This window comes from Lepidothrix coronata, unplaced genomic scaffold, assembly GCF_001604755.1.
Source record: "Lepidothrix coronata isolate B3197 unplaced genomic scaffold, Lepidothrix_coronata-1.0 Scaffold99, whole genome shotgun sequence".
NCBI lineage: Eukaryota > Metazoa > Chordata > Aves > Passeriformes > Pipridae > Lepidothrix > Lepidothrix coronata.
This window is the reverse complement of record NW_016690279.1, coordinates 2,988,501-3,005,112: the sequence shown is the minus strand read 5'-3', so window position 1 is coordinate 3,005,112 and position 16,612 is coordinate 2,988,501. Positions and strand designations below refer to the sequence as shown.

The following is a 16,612-nucleotide window of genomic DNA, read 5'->3' as shown; positions in this document are numbered from 1 at the left end:
ACAGAGGTACAGCTCAGGTGTAGGGTAGTGATGCTCCTTGAGAGCATTATTCACCTTTTCCTAACTAAAGGTCACACATTTTGCTGCTGGTAATACATACCTCCATCAGGAACTCATGCCAACACTTCTCAACTTCAGTGTCTTGAACTAACACTGCTAGTTGCATCCTCAGCCAGGTTTTGGAAAGATCAGTTCTGTCTTTAATAAACTTTCCTGTACAGCAGCGAAGTTGTACGCAGGGTAATTTTCTTAAGCGTCGAATTTTTAAACTTTTAATCCATTTATCATCAACAAAGAACTCTAAAGAAGTTTAGACAGGTTGATGTTGACCCCTGGCCAAAGCAGGCTTTGGTGGTTTTGTTCTGTCTGCCCTCAATAGTGCCTGTCACTTCTACTGGCTAAAATGTTCTTTTCTGTGGCTTTGCAAAGTGTCCCTCCCTGCTGTGGACTGCACACCACCAGTTGGGTTTCATCTCATCCATGGCTCTTTTCAGCTCATGGGGAGCAAGGGGGAAGGAGCGAGAACAACAGGGGATGGGACCCAAAGCTAAATAAATCAATGTTTCTTTGATCCTCTGGGATCAGGATGCTGTAAAAACACATGGTTATTAGAACTGTGAATTTATTGGTGAAGGACTTGGTTACTGGCACTGTATTTCAGCATGAACTTACATTATGGTACCAAGTACAAAGCGCTCATTCTGTTTGTGGCTGTGAGAATTAATCTCTTCCATGTGCAGGGAGGGGGTGTGATAATTCAACTGAGATTCCCGTTGGTAGCCAGGGCAGGCACTCACCAGCTGCAGGGCTTTCAACAGCACACAGCAACAGCTCCAAGAGCCAAGGATGTCACTGAAGCCCCTCCGAGCGCCACCAGGCAGGGCCAGAGCAGGGCTGCTCCTCTTGGGGTCTTCAGCCAAGGCTGCCAGAAACCTGAAAACCTGAAACTGGAAGGTGAGTTTCTCCCAAAACACTCCAAACACTTCACCCTGGACAGGGTTCAATAAGTAATGGACTTCGAATGAAACTGTGTGGTTCTAATACCTCGTGTTTGCCTCCATAATAAGAAAAGGTCTGATCCTGATTATTAAAAATGAAAAAGTAATTTGCAATGTTTATGTGGATGGCAGCTTTACATGCAGGATAGAAATGCTCCAACTGCCTTTACAATCCAGCTGGAACAAAGTTTTCATTTTTCTTTTTCATGAAATTTCATTTATTATGAGTACTGTGTCATTGTAAGGCAGCTGTTGGCAGCAAGCTGTGAAATTTAAGTTGAGCTGGTTAGTAGTGAGAGCCAAGATATAATATGCTTTTGTCAGAGAGAAGTGTTTCTTGTATATATGTAATCTACATTCAGTAATTAAAATAGTTCGTCAGTCGATCTCAGCAACCCCACTTAAAGGAAGAGTTAAGGCTATTTTAAAATACAATTTCCAAACTGCAAATAAAAAACTGGGATTGCTGTAGCTCATTTCAGCGAGGTCTTTAAGTAGGTAATGCACCAATGACTTCAGAAACCCAGAAATTAAGGATTCCTGGTTTTCATCACTGTCCTACTAACATGGTTTTAGATTTTGGGCAAGTCACTTCTGACAAGGTTCCAAAGGGGAATTAAATCAGCATCAGTGTGTTACTATTATACACTAAGGATGTCACACATAATATGCACCTGGAGGAAATCCATCCTGGCCTTCCTACAACTAGGGCAAGAACTCTTATCATTCAATACATAACCACAACACTCCTCTACCTTCTCTGACTGTTATAAAAAAAGCAGCAGTAAACTCCACATCTTGCTCTGAACCCTCCCTGGAATGTGCTTAAGATGCACATTTCAAAAATATCTACCTAAAAGTGCCCTTGGGAACCAGGTGAGGGAGCAGGACAGGACTTGGCACATTTTGTCAGAAGTTCAAGCCAGGTGAGGGTTGAAATTTTATAAATTAAGTGCATAAATAAAAGAGGAACATGAAAAAAATGTATTAAGCCTAAAGTATTAAGCTGATCAATCCTCAACAACTACACCTTGTAGACTGACTTCTTTCCCAAACTGTTGCCTGGAAGTTATCAAGGGTAATGGCAGAAGTGCATCATCATTTATCTCAGGATTTGGTTTGGTTCTAATGATTGTAAACATGCAGAGAGTTTACTGCTGAGCAAAGATGCAGCCCTGCCCCAGCCCCTGCCCAGCCAAAGCTCCTGCAGTGACACAAATCTGTTCCAAGCCTGACCAACACGCCTTTTTTTTTTTTTCCCCTCAGCTGGATCAGGGAGTTGATCCAGTTTGCAGCACGTCCAAAGGCACCAACACAGAGGAGGAGACAGGAACACGCAGCCAGGCTGAGGAGGACACAGCCCTCAGTCAGATTAATCCAGTCTGGAAACCACACCTACAATCTATCAACACAACTGCTTAAGGAGGGTCCCACTTCTCACAGGGAAGTGACTGCAGTTCTATGCCAAGGAAGACACTCTGCCCAAATTACTCCCCTGCTTAGGTGACAGCTCCCTGTACTTCCCTGTAAACACAGGATTACAATTAAATAATCCAAGACAGTTGAAGTTGGCACCATTTTTACTATTTTAATGTTAACTGGCAAACAGATTATTTTAACATGGCTTTGAGGACTATGCCCACCCCACCTAATCCATAAACTACACTCTTGTGCACACTTTTGAGTCTGTAAGTTTTGATATCTACTATAGGTATTTACAGCACTTTCCCATTGGCAGAGGTATCAAACTACTTTGGGGGTTTACTTCATGTCATGCTTACACCTTGGTAGTCATCTACTGCAGTTAAAACCAGCCCAAAAACTCTACTAGATACCTAGAAAATTAAATAGCATTTAGGAACTGGTAGGAGATTGTTCACTGATATTTAGGATCACTGAAAACAGTGGTTGGCTACAGGGTACCTGCAAGCATTTTTGAGCTGGAGAAAGCTCTAAAATGGTTCTTTCCTCCATGCAATGGTTTTTCTGGACAACTGGATCATATCACTCTTGTATAAAAAAAGCAATCTGTATCTGCCAGAATCTGGAGAGTCAAAATCCTCAGATCAAAAATGCACTTAAGCATGTTCATGAAAGATGAGAGCTGGTGGCCATCACTCCACAAGTGCTGCCTCGAAATACACACTCACAGATTCACAGCAATACAAAAATATAAGGCTGGCAAGAAATTGAAATGAGAATAAAACACACATGAATCATGCACACAACTAACCATGGAAATTATCTTCACAGTCACCTTCACCACTGAGAGTTAACATTCAGCAGAACAAATTCGAGCGGCGTATTTCGGACATTTGCAATCTGGGAGAAATATTTCTTTTAAACTCAGGTCAGGATAACACAGCTTCCTTTCCAAGAGCTGATTATTTTGGGCTCTCGTAACTGAAGTGAAAAATGCTTAAGACTGAACACAAGCCTTGGTTGACAGCACTTAAGTGAGCCTGGAAATCTTCAAATTTACAGTGTTGGGAACTGCTGTGTGACTTCTAGGGTAAGACTTCAGGGCAAAGCATACCTATACTCTGTCAGCTCTCCTCAAGTGAAGGAAGTCAAATTTTGGCAACTAAACTCCAGCTTCCCTTTTGCAGAACTAATACACCAACATCAAAGCGCTGTCAGGGGACCATGTGAAAAACACCTCAGCAAGTCACATCCCAGCTATTTCTCCTTTACTAACGTTTAATTTGCAGAACACAAACCAAACTGTGCTTCCAAAGGTCACAAGGGTGCATCAGCCATTTCAGACACTCCAAAAAAACCCCCCATGACACAACTCGGAGCTTGATTTTCAGTGACGCTGAAAAAAACCCCAGCACACACGAAACTTAAAGGGCACATGCCAAGAATGATCACAGAATTTTGAGTTCCAGAGACCACAGGATTGCAGGTTCCATGCTACTTCTTCTGGTTATGGTGTTTGCACCAACACAAAGAGCATCCACTTGAGGAAAGACAGAGAGCATCTTGTTGGCACAACAAAACCCTTTCATTAAGGGGACAGCTGGGCCATTAACAGGAGTCTGCTGGGGGAGGCAGCACCTCGCTAGATTGGGTTTCAAACCAAGTTCTCCATGAGGTGTTGAGCAAAAGAGAACTGCCTGCAAGCAGCCTCGGTTGGTTTTGTTTACTGTGTAATTAAAAGACCACTGAATGATTAATGAAAGACTGACAGCTTCTTTGTAGAGCAGCAGACAATATTTTGGGGCAAGACTTTGCCTTCTCAGGTTAAGCATAAAAATGCTCATATAGAGCTCTGTCCTGAGCTGACTGCTGTTCATCAGCATTTGATGGCAAGACCATCTCACTCGTTTCTACACTTTATATATGAATATTAATAGAATACAGGCAAAAAACCCCAAACTTATAAGAGACTTGGCCTCTGGAGAGACAGGGAGGAGGACAGGTGCCCTACAGCAGCCTTTCCCATATTCAGAGCAGTTAAATTTACAGGCAGCTTAAAATCAAAAAACCACTCTTAACAAAACAGACCTAGGAAATGTAAGATCCTGACCATGCAAAAAATGTGTCCCTGGTTCAGGCTTTCACGTAAAAGACAACACATGCAGCCACATGTTACTATACAAGTGCAATTAGATTATTTTCCACCAAAAGCAAGTCTTCAAATATCAGCAAAGTACAAGTTCACTTTTTCATCCAGTATCACTTGTGCTCACAAGATGCCCAAACAGACCTTTTCCATCAACTCAGAGCCTTCTGAAGAAGTGGATCTAATTTTAGCTCTCAGGTCTCTTGCCTCAGGTGGGAGGCAGGACAAGCGAGGCTGACTGACCTTCTGTGTCACCCTTCCCTATCCTTCCCTGTCATACAAGGTTCTAAAACTGGCAGCAGTTCCTGCTGGACGGGATGTGCAATCACTCCAGATCGCTGCCCTGGCTGTTTCCATCCAGCCAAGGTCAACCCACCACACCTGCAAAAGTGTTTCTTATTCACCTCAGAGCTCTGACTGAAGAACACCCTGTAGCTGAAAGAAATGTAGCAAACCCCATGAACTTCCTTTCCAATAACCTGCTTTTGACAGAACATAAAAATCTTCCTTTTCTCCAATTAACCACAGAACAGCTGAGATCAAATCTTACTCGCCAGCAAGAACCAGAGCTGTGTTAGCACGGCCTGGAGTCTGCAGGGCACGCCAGGGCTTCCCCTGTGACATAACCCCCTTCACCACAAAGCTGTTGTGCGTGTTGTTCCCCACATGTACGTTGTTTGGTGCAGTACTGACTTCTCCCTCCCAAATCTCCACCATCACTGCGCTCCTAACACGGAATCATCTCCACTGCCACAGACATCTGCTGAGAACACACCTCCTGAGCAGCTTCTGGGGTTGTACTAAACTTAGGGGAAGAGTAAAGCAGAAAGCCCTCAAGAAGCAAGACCTCTGCTGCTGCAGGGTCAGCAACTTGTTTCTTAAGGGAGGCAGAAATCCTTCCTCCACTCTGCTCTGGCACTGTGACGGCTCCTGCTCCCCCTCCTCACACCGAGCTGTTGGGAATGGCAGTACTGGAAGGACAGGGGCAGAGTCAAACTCGTGTTACTGCAGCAAAAGGCAAAGTGATGACACCACACAAGCAACTGGACACTGGAGTAGTTTTCTGTTGGGAAAAATGACTCGTCAAGCCCCTGATGTGGCAGAGACACCGTGATCTCTGCTGGCAGGTTGGAGCTGCCAGCAGCCGCAGAGAACCTCTGGAAGCTTCTTCATCTGAACTGTGAGTCTCGGATTCAATTCATTTAACATTGTGATCAAGTATAAAAGCCATCAGTGAGCTGAGTGTGACTTTTTTTATTTTTAAAAAACACAGTTCCTCCTCCAGCAATCAGCAGGATGCAGTACGTGCAGATCGGAGGAGAACCGAGCGCCAGCCTGGGCATTGCTGCGTGTCAGAGCTCCTCCTCTGGAGTCCTATCGAGTGACTTTCCTCCTCCAACGTGTCCTAATGAATTCCACTGAAGCCTGCAGGTAAAATCCTTCCCCGAGCACTTTGCCCTGATTGATAGCTTTAGAGCTTTCCTTCTCACCGCTCCGGCTGCTTTCCAGCCCTTTATTTTCCCCCTTTTTTGTAACTGTCTCCAACAGGAAGTTGCACTTGGTTTTTTCACTGTACGTTTCTCTTAAAACTGACATCTTTGCATTGTAATGAAGGAACCCCTGGGTATTAGTGACAAATTAGTCACCAGCTAAAGAATATTTTCTTTTCATTTCTATACCAGGTGGAAGATATTAAAATCTCTAGAGGAATTTCACCTACTCTGCTACAATAAATCATCACATAATTTTCTTTTAAAGTGACTTAATTTTACTACCTTTAAAACTTCATCACGAATAAGGTATCCCACAACCATATTAATGTAAGATTAAAGTAGTCTCGTGAACATAGTCAGGGTCATTTTGTCATAAATAGCACGTATTTAATTTTACTTTGAGAATTAATGTAGTTTTACTTTCACACTTTAAATGGTATTTCTAAAATATGGAATTATTCCTTTTTGAGAACAAAACCCATGTGCCTACCATAGGTAGAAGTCAACAAAAAAATATTTTCCCTTCTTTGTTTAATTATCTTTATAGGGAACAGCATTTAAAAAACTACAGAAGATACCACAGATAGTCTGTAAGAAAAGGTCAAATCTTGCACTGACTATTCTTGTTTGAAGAACTTGTAAAGTAATAGCCAAAATAGAGACAAAAAAACCCACCAAAAAACCACTTAAGCAGCTCACTGAAGTCACAGGCCACTCAAATACAGCAAAACATTCAGTGGAGGCAGAGATTTACCTTTTTCATTTTTTTTTCTACAAAGTGGTAATATTTTAATAGTAATATATGATTAAAAAGTTGATACTCAAAATATTAACTTCACATCTATGCAGATTTTGTGTCATTTCAATGGGGCTTTCTACTTTACAAGACAGATAAACCTCCATAGTTTAAAGCTAAATACTACACAAGTGGCTTACAGCTTCTGATTAACTGGCTTCACATACCATTAAGTGCTCTTAGTCATCAATTAAGTTAATTTTCCATATTATAATAGGTCCATTAAGTAACCCAGCAGCAAAAAGGTTCATTTTACAACTGAAAGTAACACCAGGATCAAGACAGAAATTTAAGAGTCCTGCCCCACCAGCAAAGGGAGGGCGGGAGGTTGCCTATCAATAAATACAGCACACGAAGTCTACATCCAACTGGTTCCTCTTCTGTTTGCCAAGGAAAGAGAGGAGCAGAAGATCAATTAAAAAGCAGAAATGTAAAACCAGAACGTTAAACACTACTAGATATTTAAGATCCCACAGTGTTTCTGACAAGCCCAGAGCATCACTCCCCCGCCTCTCCCAGGGGAGTTCCGGCCCCGATAATTACTTTCTGTCTGCTTACAAAGTTCAAGTTCAAAACAATATTCATTTTCCACTTCCTGTCCTAAACCAGGGCACGATGCTTCTGTGCATCGTTAAGCAACCATCCTGCTCCACCACAGAGATGGTTAAACCGCTGTTGTGATTGAATAATCCTGATCTGTGGCAGGGGGGACCGGGGGAAGGAGAAGCACTGGGCTTTAAAAAGGGGAGTATCAGGCTTCAGCATCAGTGCATCTGACTTTTAGCAGCAGCATCCTTTACTACTTTCAATTAGAAATCAAACATTTGTCTCCACACCCCACCCCTAATTTGCAGAGGGGTGCATAAGTGGTGTTTCAAAACTAATATAGCCCAGAAGTTTTGCTGCGTCTCAAATATTTTTCAGAAGACTCAGCTGGCTTCCTTAGTCCCCCTCCCCATCCATTTCTCTTCCCCAAATTATATTCATCTGCTGCAGGGAATGGGAAGGATGGTTGCCAAACAAACAAAATGAAATCACACATAACAGGCTGAATATGCCTTCCTGCAAACCACAACTCAGGAGTTTTCAGGTGAAGAGATTGAAGAGGACAAAGCCATTTTGAGGAGAGACAGCAAAGGTCTGTCCAAGTGGTCACACAGAAGATAATCTTACACTGCCAGGGTTACATGTGGTTACAGCATTGCTGAATGATTATGTATTTTAGGTCAGAGACCTAAGTTTGCCTCTTATTCAGAGATAAATGAATTTCATTAAAACCAAGATTCCTCTAAAGTAGATATTTACACAACAGGCTACTATGGCTAAACAGAGTGACCATCCCCTAACTTTATTTCAATAAATAAAAAGAAAATTGGCGCCTGCCTTATTTTCCCGCTGCACACTGAACTCCACCAACACACGAGGTCAGAGGAGGTGTGAGACCAAGGACTAAGTCACACCACTGCAAAGGGGTTCCAGTGCAGGACTTACATCCCCTGGCACTGCAGGGGCTGCAGTACCTCCCTCTCAGAGACCTTCCCACACCCTTGGGATTTGTCAGCTTTTTTAACTGCTGCTGAAAACCTTTGCCCGAGTTGCAAGCGGGCCTTTGAGCGTGGATAGCACAGAAAGATGTTGACTCCCACTCCCATTTTGCAAGGCTCAGGCACTGAAGAAATCAGTTGGACTGGCACTGGCAGCACATAACCACGCTGTGATTTATAGAGAAAACCAAAAAACCAATAAAACTAAAAATGCACTTGTGCAACAAGCACAGAAGATTTAAAACTGCTCCCACTCAATAAGGGTCCAACCCTCATTTGAGTGAAATTATCTGGAACCTATAGTTAAACACAAAGAAGGAGAAGAGCATAAAGACTGACTTACTCCTAACTATCTCAGTGGAGAGGAGTAGCACTAGCATAGCACTTACAAATGTAAGCTAGCAAAAACCATGGCTTTATATACCCCCAAAAAATAAAGTCAGCCTACAAAAAAAAAAAAAAAGGGAAAATTTGGATACAGTGAATAGAACATTCGCATGTTTTACTTAAAAATGTGTCATGTTTCAGAAAAAAAATGGTGCTTTTTAGTTTGTTAAAGGGTGGAAAAAACAATCTTTTTCAAATAAAAAGTATTGCTCAATTCTAGACAAGATTTTGTGTTGTTTCAGCCACAGTAATGGAGAAAAATAATAAATTTACATCATTTACAAAACTGAAGTACACATTGTCAACATTTACTGAAAGTATTTTGTAAATACATTTTGACTTGACTTAGAATCAAAGAATTGTCAGATAGTTACAAATAAACTCAAAGGATGGTAACTGAGCACAGAAGAGCAGTACCAGGGGGAATCAAAACAGATACAGATCTATATTCAAAACTGATCAAAGTTATTTCCAAGTAGCTGCAGGACAATCACAGGGCAAACAGACGAATGAAATGTGCCATCAAAAGCCACGATTCGCAATAGATGCCAAACTTGTCTTTCAGACACAGCTGATGAGCCTCTCTGCGTGGTGCACAGACAGAGCTGTAAATAACTGGGGCCCCCAGACTGCTTTGCTTACCCAACCTATCTAAAAAACAAAAACATTTCAGATGCCTGCCCCACTTTCCCCTCACTGTTTCTTGTGGGTGCCTGAGTAATCCTAGAGGCATTTCTAGTTTTTAAGGCATTTGCTGAGTTTAAGAAATTCGCCCCACGTCCCCTCGTCTTTGTTTGGAAGTACCAAACTTTCCTGCTCTGGTTGAGTTTCTCCTTGAAGTCTGCCCTTCCCAGCACAGAGAGAGGCATCAACTCTCTGTGGTTTAACCAGTTACTACCTGGGCTGACTAGTATTAAATAACTCTTTTTATTTGGCATTATTTATTTATTTAGCTGGGCTGCTTTCCTTCTCGAAAGCAGGGGTGGCAAGTGAGAATTTCTGCAGGACAAGACCGAGCACCTCGAGTCAGGCGTCCAACCAAACAGCACGAACTTACCCATTTTCTTAAACCTTTCTGCACATCTAAGAAAGGGCAATTGAATCTGGAACTTCTTTAATTTTGCAACCCAGAAAAGCAGGAGCCCACAGCCAGGAGCAGGCAGCAGAGAGAAAACCTGTTTGCAGAGAGACGTGGCTCTGGCCAAGCTTGCAGTTTGTAGCGCTGGTTTATGTAAAAACATTCCCGAAGAAGTCTTATTATTGTTGAAATAATTCAAGACTTCCATTTCCCTGAGTTATTAAGTGGTGCTGCAGCAAAGGCAAGTCGAGGTTCTACCGAGCATCAATTTCCTCTCCAAAAAGCAGAGGGGAGATGAATGACACCAGCATTTCATGCAGCACTCACGCAAAGACACGGACGTGAAGAAATCTCAGGTTCGTAACCAAATACTTTAAACCTTCATTTCCTTAAGAGGGAACCAGCTGGGAATAGGTTAGAAGTGGGCTATCATCAGGGAAGTTTCTAACATCTGAACAACAAACTTCAGTACGTTTCCACCGGTCTCTGTGCATCAATAACAAACCCTTCACCTGCTTTTCAAATCGCCCAAATCATATCCAGGCTCTCCCGGCCTCAATCCTATTTTCGCTCTTTGTATTCGAACCTGGCAGCAACAACAGAAAAAAAACCCCAGCAGTCTTACAAACAACAAAACCCCACACCCCAACGAAACACGCACCCTGCCTCTACCAAATAAATGTCAGTCAACAAATAGGCACAAATTTCACAATGGCTGAGGTCATTCCCTTTAAGTCATTACGGTTTGTGGGTGAGTTTTCCTGGTGGTTTTAACATTGGTTTCTGTGATTGCAGCTATGCTTATTTATGCATTTAAGGCGTATGATCTAATACACTTAGGTTTAACTACTTCATTCTTTTGACATTCTTTCCAAATTATAAAAAGGATTCTTGGTGTTTTCACTGCCTTGGTAAAGAAACAAAATTGCTGTCCACATAATTTCTTAAAAATACAGAACAGAGTAAGTACTTGTTGAAAATAATTCAAAGGAAAAAACCCCACACCAGACATTCCCTCCTCCAAGATAACACTTCTTTTTGTTCTCTTTCTCCCCTTCTGAGGGAGCCTACTATTTTTTTAGAAATAGCTGTTTTGCTGGCTTTTTAAAAATAATATCCAGGCCTTCAGATGGCTTCGGCTACAACTTATAATCAACACAGAAGTTCAGTTTATTTTTTTTAAGCCTTTCTATTTTTACTGTCGTGCTTTTAAAAAACTGCACATTTGTGGTACATTTCACTCACACTGTATCTGCCACAGCACTTTGAACTCTACAGTAATGCTCATTTTATTCAACACCTTTTGGTTATTATCTGCCTGACGTCCTTGCTTGATAAAAATCATAGAAGTTAATTTTCTATTTTTTTTTCTAATAAAAATTCAAATTATCTTCTCCCTCAAAGGCACAAGAAGACCAAAGAGCCCCCACCATCCAAATCAGGCTGGAGAAATTCACTGCCTTGTCAGAAACATTCAGAAAGCTGAAATAAAAATTAAAATTGTGTATAGAGATGTGTGTGTACATCTCTCCCAACACTGCGTGCAGTGCATGGCTATTAGCTCCTATACACAAATCATATTAAAACGTTTCAAGTAACCTTTTCAAACTCGAGACCATGGTTACTTCTGTATTTCCAGTGTCCTTTATATAGTTTTTTTATATCCAAGCACATTCCTAATCAACAGGAGGACGAGAACACCCCACGAGCCTAACGGAGGAAGAAGGGCCCGATCCTGCAGACGAGGTGCCACCTCTCCCATCTCAGCCCAGCATCACCACCAGGTCCAGCTGTTCTGAGGCCAACTCTGACCCAGCCACACCAACAGAACGTTATTTCACTGGCACACAAACTGCTCTCCATTTCCCAAGCCCTCAGACCCTCCCATGCCCCAGTTCTCCACGACACCCCCACTCTCTGCGGGCACCCCGTGGTGTCCCGCGCTCCCCTCCCGCTCCATCCTTTCCAAGCCGCCTTTTCTAATCGAACCCCAACTAAAACAACCCTCTGCAAGTTACAACAAACCTTCCTTAAAAACTCCCCATAAACCTTACCACAGCCCTGCAGCAGACTTCTGGCTTTCCACAGAGCCCCTCTACGCAAACACGAGGGAAAAATCCCCCAGCCCGGCACTAATGAAGCGTTTCCCGCGCACAGCAGAGGTGACAAACAGAAGGAGAGCAAAGCCAAGATGCCATCTCGACTTCAGGCAAACAACCTCTTCTGACCTCTGGCAGCTCCCACACACTATTAAACAAAAAGTATTCTCTCCATGTTAATGAACCATGTACAATCTAACAGATAACGCTGATGTTAAATAAACATGTTTATTATGTGACTCCCTAATGCCAGGACTTAGGCAGCTGCAGACAAATAATTTTAAATGGGAAGGATTATGCCCGTGTAATCTTTCTCATCTCATTTTACACACCTTTGAAATAATTCAAATACATAATTAAAGCCCAAGCAGAAAGACTGAGTGAAAAAAGAGGTTTGGCTATTTTTAATTAAATATTCACTCTGTGACACGCTCGCTGGAACCAGCTCTGCAGTGAACACTATTTTGGATCCAATTTTCCTCTCACACCTCTTGCAGCAGTAAATCAAGAACAACTGAACAGCTTGATGAAGAAGGGAACTGGATCAGGTTTTGAACGCCATGATAAAAAAAAAATATTTTGCACGATGACTGCAGAGTCCTAAATCCTCATTCCCACTTTCTCCTCTCTCCAGCTTCAAACCTCTGGCAGCACCAAAACTACCAAGAAATGGCAGCACCTCCAGGCCCCAAATGATCCAATCGAGGTGAGCAATTATTTGCATCCTAATTGAGGGGCTTATCCTCACCTGATTAAAACAAGGTGTTTGTTAAACATCATTACTCGAGTTAAGATCTGCAAATAAAGATGGAGTATTGTTTTAAGAATTTGACTGCCACGAACAATTCTTTTGTGATGAGATCTCTTAATGAACAGTCCCAATAAGGATGGTCCTTCTGGCCTTAAAAAAAGGAAGGAAAGAGATTTGACAAGTTCTCCCTCTTCATATCAAAGTGAATACTTATATCTTTTTTTTTTCAAGTAGATATACATTAAAAAAAGAAAAATAAATCTTGTACTTTTTACCAAATTAAGCCACTGAAAAGCAAGATGTATTTAAAGCCTGAATGGCTTTACTTTTGTATATGCCATTGTTTATAACTCTTAATATATTTTCTGTTCCTTCCTGGTATAACTGTTTTTCTGTCCCAGGCAGTACAGTGTGAAATTTAATGAAAAGAACTTGATTGTTAGTCCAGGAGACTCCACCATGCACTAATCAAGTTTATATTGCTACTGCTGTGAAAAATACACATGTACAGGGTAACTAACTACACACTGGAAACAGAGAATGAGATTTCCCCATTTGATCTACCAAATGAGCCTTCCACTTACATGATATATTTAAAATATTCATATTAAAACTGCAGCGTTCCATGCCTTATAAAAAGGATTTGAATTTGCAACCTCATTTAACAGTTTGTCCCGAATAAAAGTTACCCCGGCAAGGCAAAATTAACTCAAAAATATTTTCTTAGCATCCTAAGAACTTCTGCTAGTTTTCACGAATTTATAAAAGCATTTTTCACTGCCTAAGCAATCTTAACAATCATTTCCACAGATTAGGTCTAACAACCTGTGAATTTATTGCAGAAGGAATTTACTGCAAGGAATAATTAGTCTTCAGCACTGTTCATGCTTGTTCTCCGGCTGAAGACACCTCAAGACCATCTGGTTACTGCAAAATTTGGCACAGAAGAAACAAATCTTACTGAAGAGAATTATAGCTGATTTCAGAATAGCTGTTTTACTACTGCACATCATAAATAACAGTTGGGAAGACAGCAGAAAATTACCAACGTCTTTAATTGTTTTCTTTGTCAGCAGTGTGTACATACACACACTGACACACAAATACAGCCACCGTGATGCCTTGCAGGCTGGAAGTTAAACATGCAACTAATCTTTGCAGGATTAATACTTAAATTATTATGTTTTCAGGGAAAAAAAAAAAAAAGAGCACATCAACCAGCTACGCACAACAACACAGCGACACAGGAGACTCTTTAAGTGATACTGAGATCAAGTTCTTTGTGGGAATACCTGGGTTTAATTCCTTCTCGTAATTCAGGGCGTGCCCGTGCACACTGTGGAGTCCAAAATGGGGCTTATTGTTGGAGGGGGAATTATCAGCAACATTTTTTATTTCTCCCTAATGAAGCTTTCCTAATGAAATCCAAGACTGCCGAGGTTGGGAGATATTTGAAACAGGAGCCCCGTTTCAAACATTTCAGCCAAATAATGGTGATAAGATTAGCGAGTCATGGGAATCCATGCCTTTATGGAGTATTTTAAAAGAAAATGAGCTGAGGGGAGTGGGCTAAACAAAGCAAAGCAAAACAAGTCGATGAGCCTAAAACCAAAAGCGTACACTGCTTGTTAGTTAGCCAAATGTTTTGTCCTGTTGGTGGATGAGCAGAAGAGGCACGAGAATTACGTGGGACAATTTGACTCAACTTCACAATTCAATTTTACACCATGCATTTGGATTTTTTTTTAATTTAAGAATTTTAAGTTAGAATAATTAAAGCAACTTATCAGGTGCTGTGCCATTTCAAGTGAATTTTCAAAACACGCTGAAAAAGTTTCTGGAATGTCTCCAAAGCTACGAGCACTGATTATTTTCAAGGTATTTGTACTGCAAGTCTTTCCTACTCGCATGTGTTGCATTTGAGGCCACACAATGCCTTGAATTTCAAAGTAGAAATAAAAATACAGCTTTGTGTAGGAATAGAAACAGTTCATTCATGTAAAAAAGGGTGAGGATAAAGAATTTATCCTGAATGTAGCAACAAATAGCAAAACAATGCAACACCAAATGTATGAAAGTATCTAAGGAGCATTAGTTTAGACACAGAACCACTAGTTTAAATATATGTCATCTTTTGGGGACCAGATTGCTCTAATACACACAGATGGGGACAGGCAGAAAGAAATTTAGACATGCTTTCTCAATAAACTGGAGGGGGGGAGGTGTAACCCTTCTATGGATGGCATTGCAGAGATAAGAAATTTCAGTAAATTAATGAAGTCCACAAGACAGACTAAACAATAAACCATTCCTGCCACTGCCTTTAACAGCGCTCAGGGACATGTGAATTTGATACTGCGCTGCACAAAATTTCTGTTAATATCTGATATAGACCAATAAACTGTTTATTGGTTCACCATATGTATTTTAGCAATCACAACTTCACACAACAGAATATTTCATTATTTGAAACGTCTGCACAACAGTAGCTGTATATCATGAATAATTTCCTTCAGAGGCCATTCACTGGGCTCAAGCACAATTTAACACTCAAAAAAGTTTACTTAAACTGCATAAATCACATACAAGTTTTTCCTCGCAGAAGCAGCCGCGGGAAGCGCAGTAACTCATTCTACTTAAACGCACGCTTCGGCTTTTAAAGTAATTAATAAGCGAGGCTGGGTTTAAGGTAAAAACCAAACGGCACGCGGCGCAGCAATTAACTACCTCTGCTAGTTCTCGGTCGCGACTCCGCACGCAGGACACCCCCGGCGCCGCGCTCCGCCAGAGCCGCTCCGCGCCCGCGGAGCGCCCGAGCCTCCGCCGACCCCCGACGGGCTCCGGGGGCGAACGCCCCGCTCCGCGCACCCCCCGCCACCCGCGGAGGAGGCGTTTTCACACCTGCGGAGCAGCAGCCGCGGAGCAGCGGCAGCGCATCCGCCGGTCCCGCCGCGGGCGCGGTGACACCCCCGGCCCCACTCACCGGCGGAGCCGCGGCGCTGCCCGGGGCGCGCTCCCGCCGCCGAGTGCGCGCTCCCGCCGCGGGCGCAGTGAGCATGTGCGAGGCGAGCGCGCGTGCCCGCGGAGGGGAGCGGAGCGGGGCGGCGGCTCCGCGCCCGCGCTGCGCCCACCCCACCCACCCACCTCCGCACCCGCACCCGCACCCCCGGTGCCCGCCGCGCCTCCCGCGGGCAGCGCAGCCACGGCCGGGCCGGCGGCACACGCGGTTCTTACGCGGCTCACCCGACCTGTTGATTGCCCGGAACACCCGCTCTCCCGCCCCCCCGGCGCTGCCGCCGTCGGGGGGACCGGCCCGGCCCCGCACCTACCGCACGCGTGGGGCCGCGGCGCGCTCCCGGCGCCCCGCAGCGCTGCGCGGGGCCGGCGCGGAGGAGGAGCCTCCCGCGGCTCCCCGGGCAGCCCGGCAGCCCCCCGGGGTTGTGGCGGAGCCGCCCGCGCCCCTCGGGCCGGGGGCAGAGCGGAGCCGCCGCGGGCGGGCGGTGGCCGGGGGGCAGCGTTCGCACCGGCGGCAGGTACGCGCTGGGCGCGCTCGCCGGAGCTGCGGGTCTGGGGATGGGTGGGGGGGTGTGTCTGTCGGTGCTACCGGCGCACGTCGAGCTGCGAGTCCTTAAAAGAGATTCGCGGTGTAAAAGTTGGACCCGCGAATGCCATGCGAATACCAGCTCGTCTCTAGGCTCCGCTTCCGTGAAAACAGGCGCTCTCGCTACGGTCGTCGTGTTACGGATCTCTAGTGACAATTTTTAAGTATCAGTTTTAAAAGAAGGGCTCTTGTTGACGTCTGCTTTTCTTACACGGTGCCACAGAGCCATAGGTTCTGCAGAGCTGCAGGAACAGTTTCACTCACACAAGCCACCCCTTTGCACTCACAAACTCAAAG

General features: G+C 43.7%; 1 protein-coding gene across 4 annotated transcripts in view; it reads right to left on the bottom strand.

Moving 5' to 3' along the window:
- Positions 1 to 16,352, bottom strand: part of EYA2 (EYA transcriptional coactivator and phosphatase 2) — an 82,293-nt gene extending 65,941 nt beyond the window's left edge. For 2 of the 4 annotated variants that reach the window (XM_017822675.1, XM_017822678.1), the window contains exon 1: positions 15,442 to 15,495. The gene's annotated coding sequence lies outside the window, so the exon portion shown is untranslated. Of the gene's footprint in view, positions 1 to 11,918; positions 11,974 to 15,441; positions 15,496 to 16,318 lie in introns of those variants that run through there. The other 2 variants (XM_017822676.1, XM_017822677.1) reach the window with 2 other exon arrangements.
- Between the last annotated feature and the right edge of the window lie 260 nt (positions 16,353 to 16,612).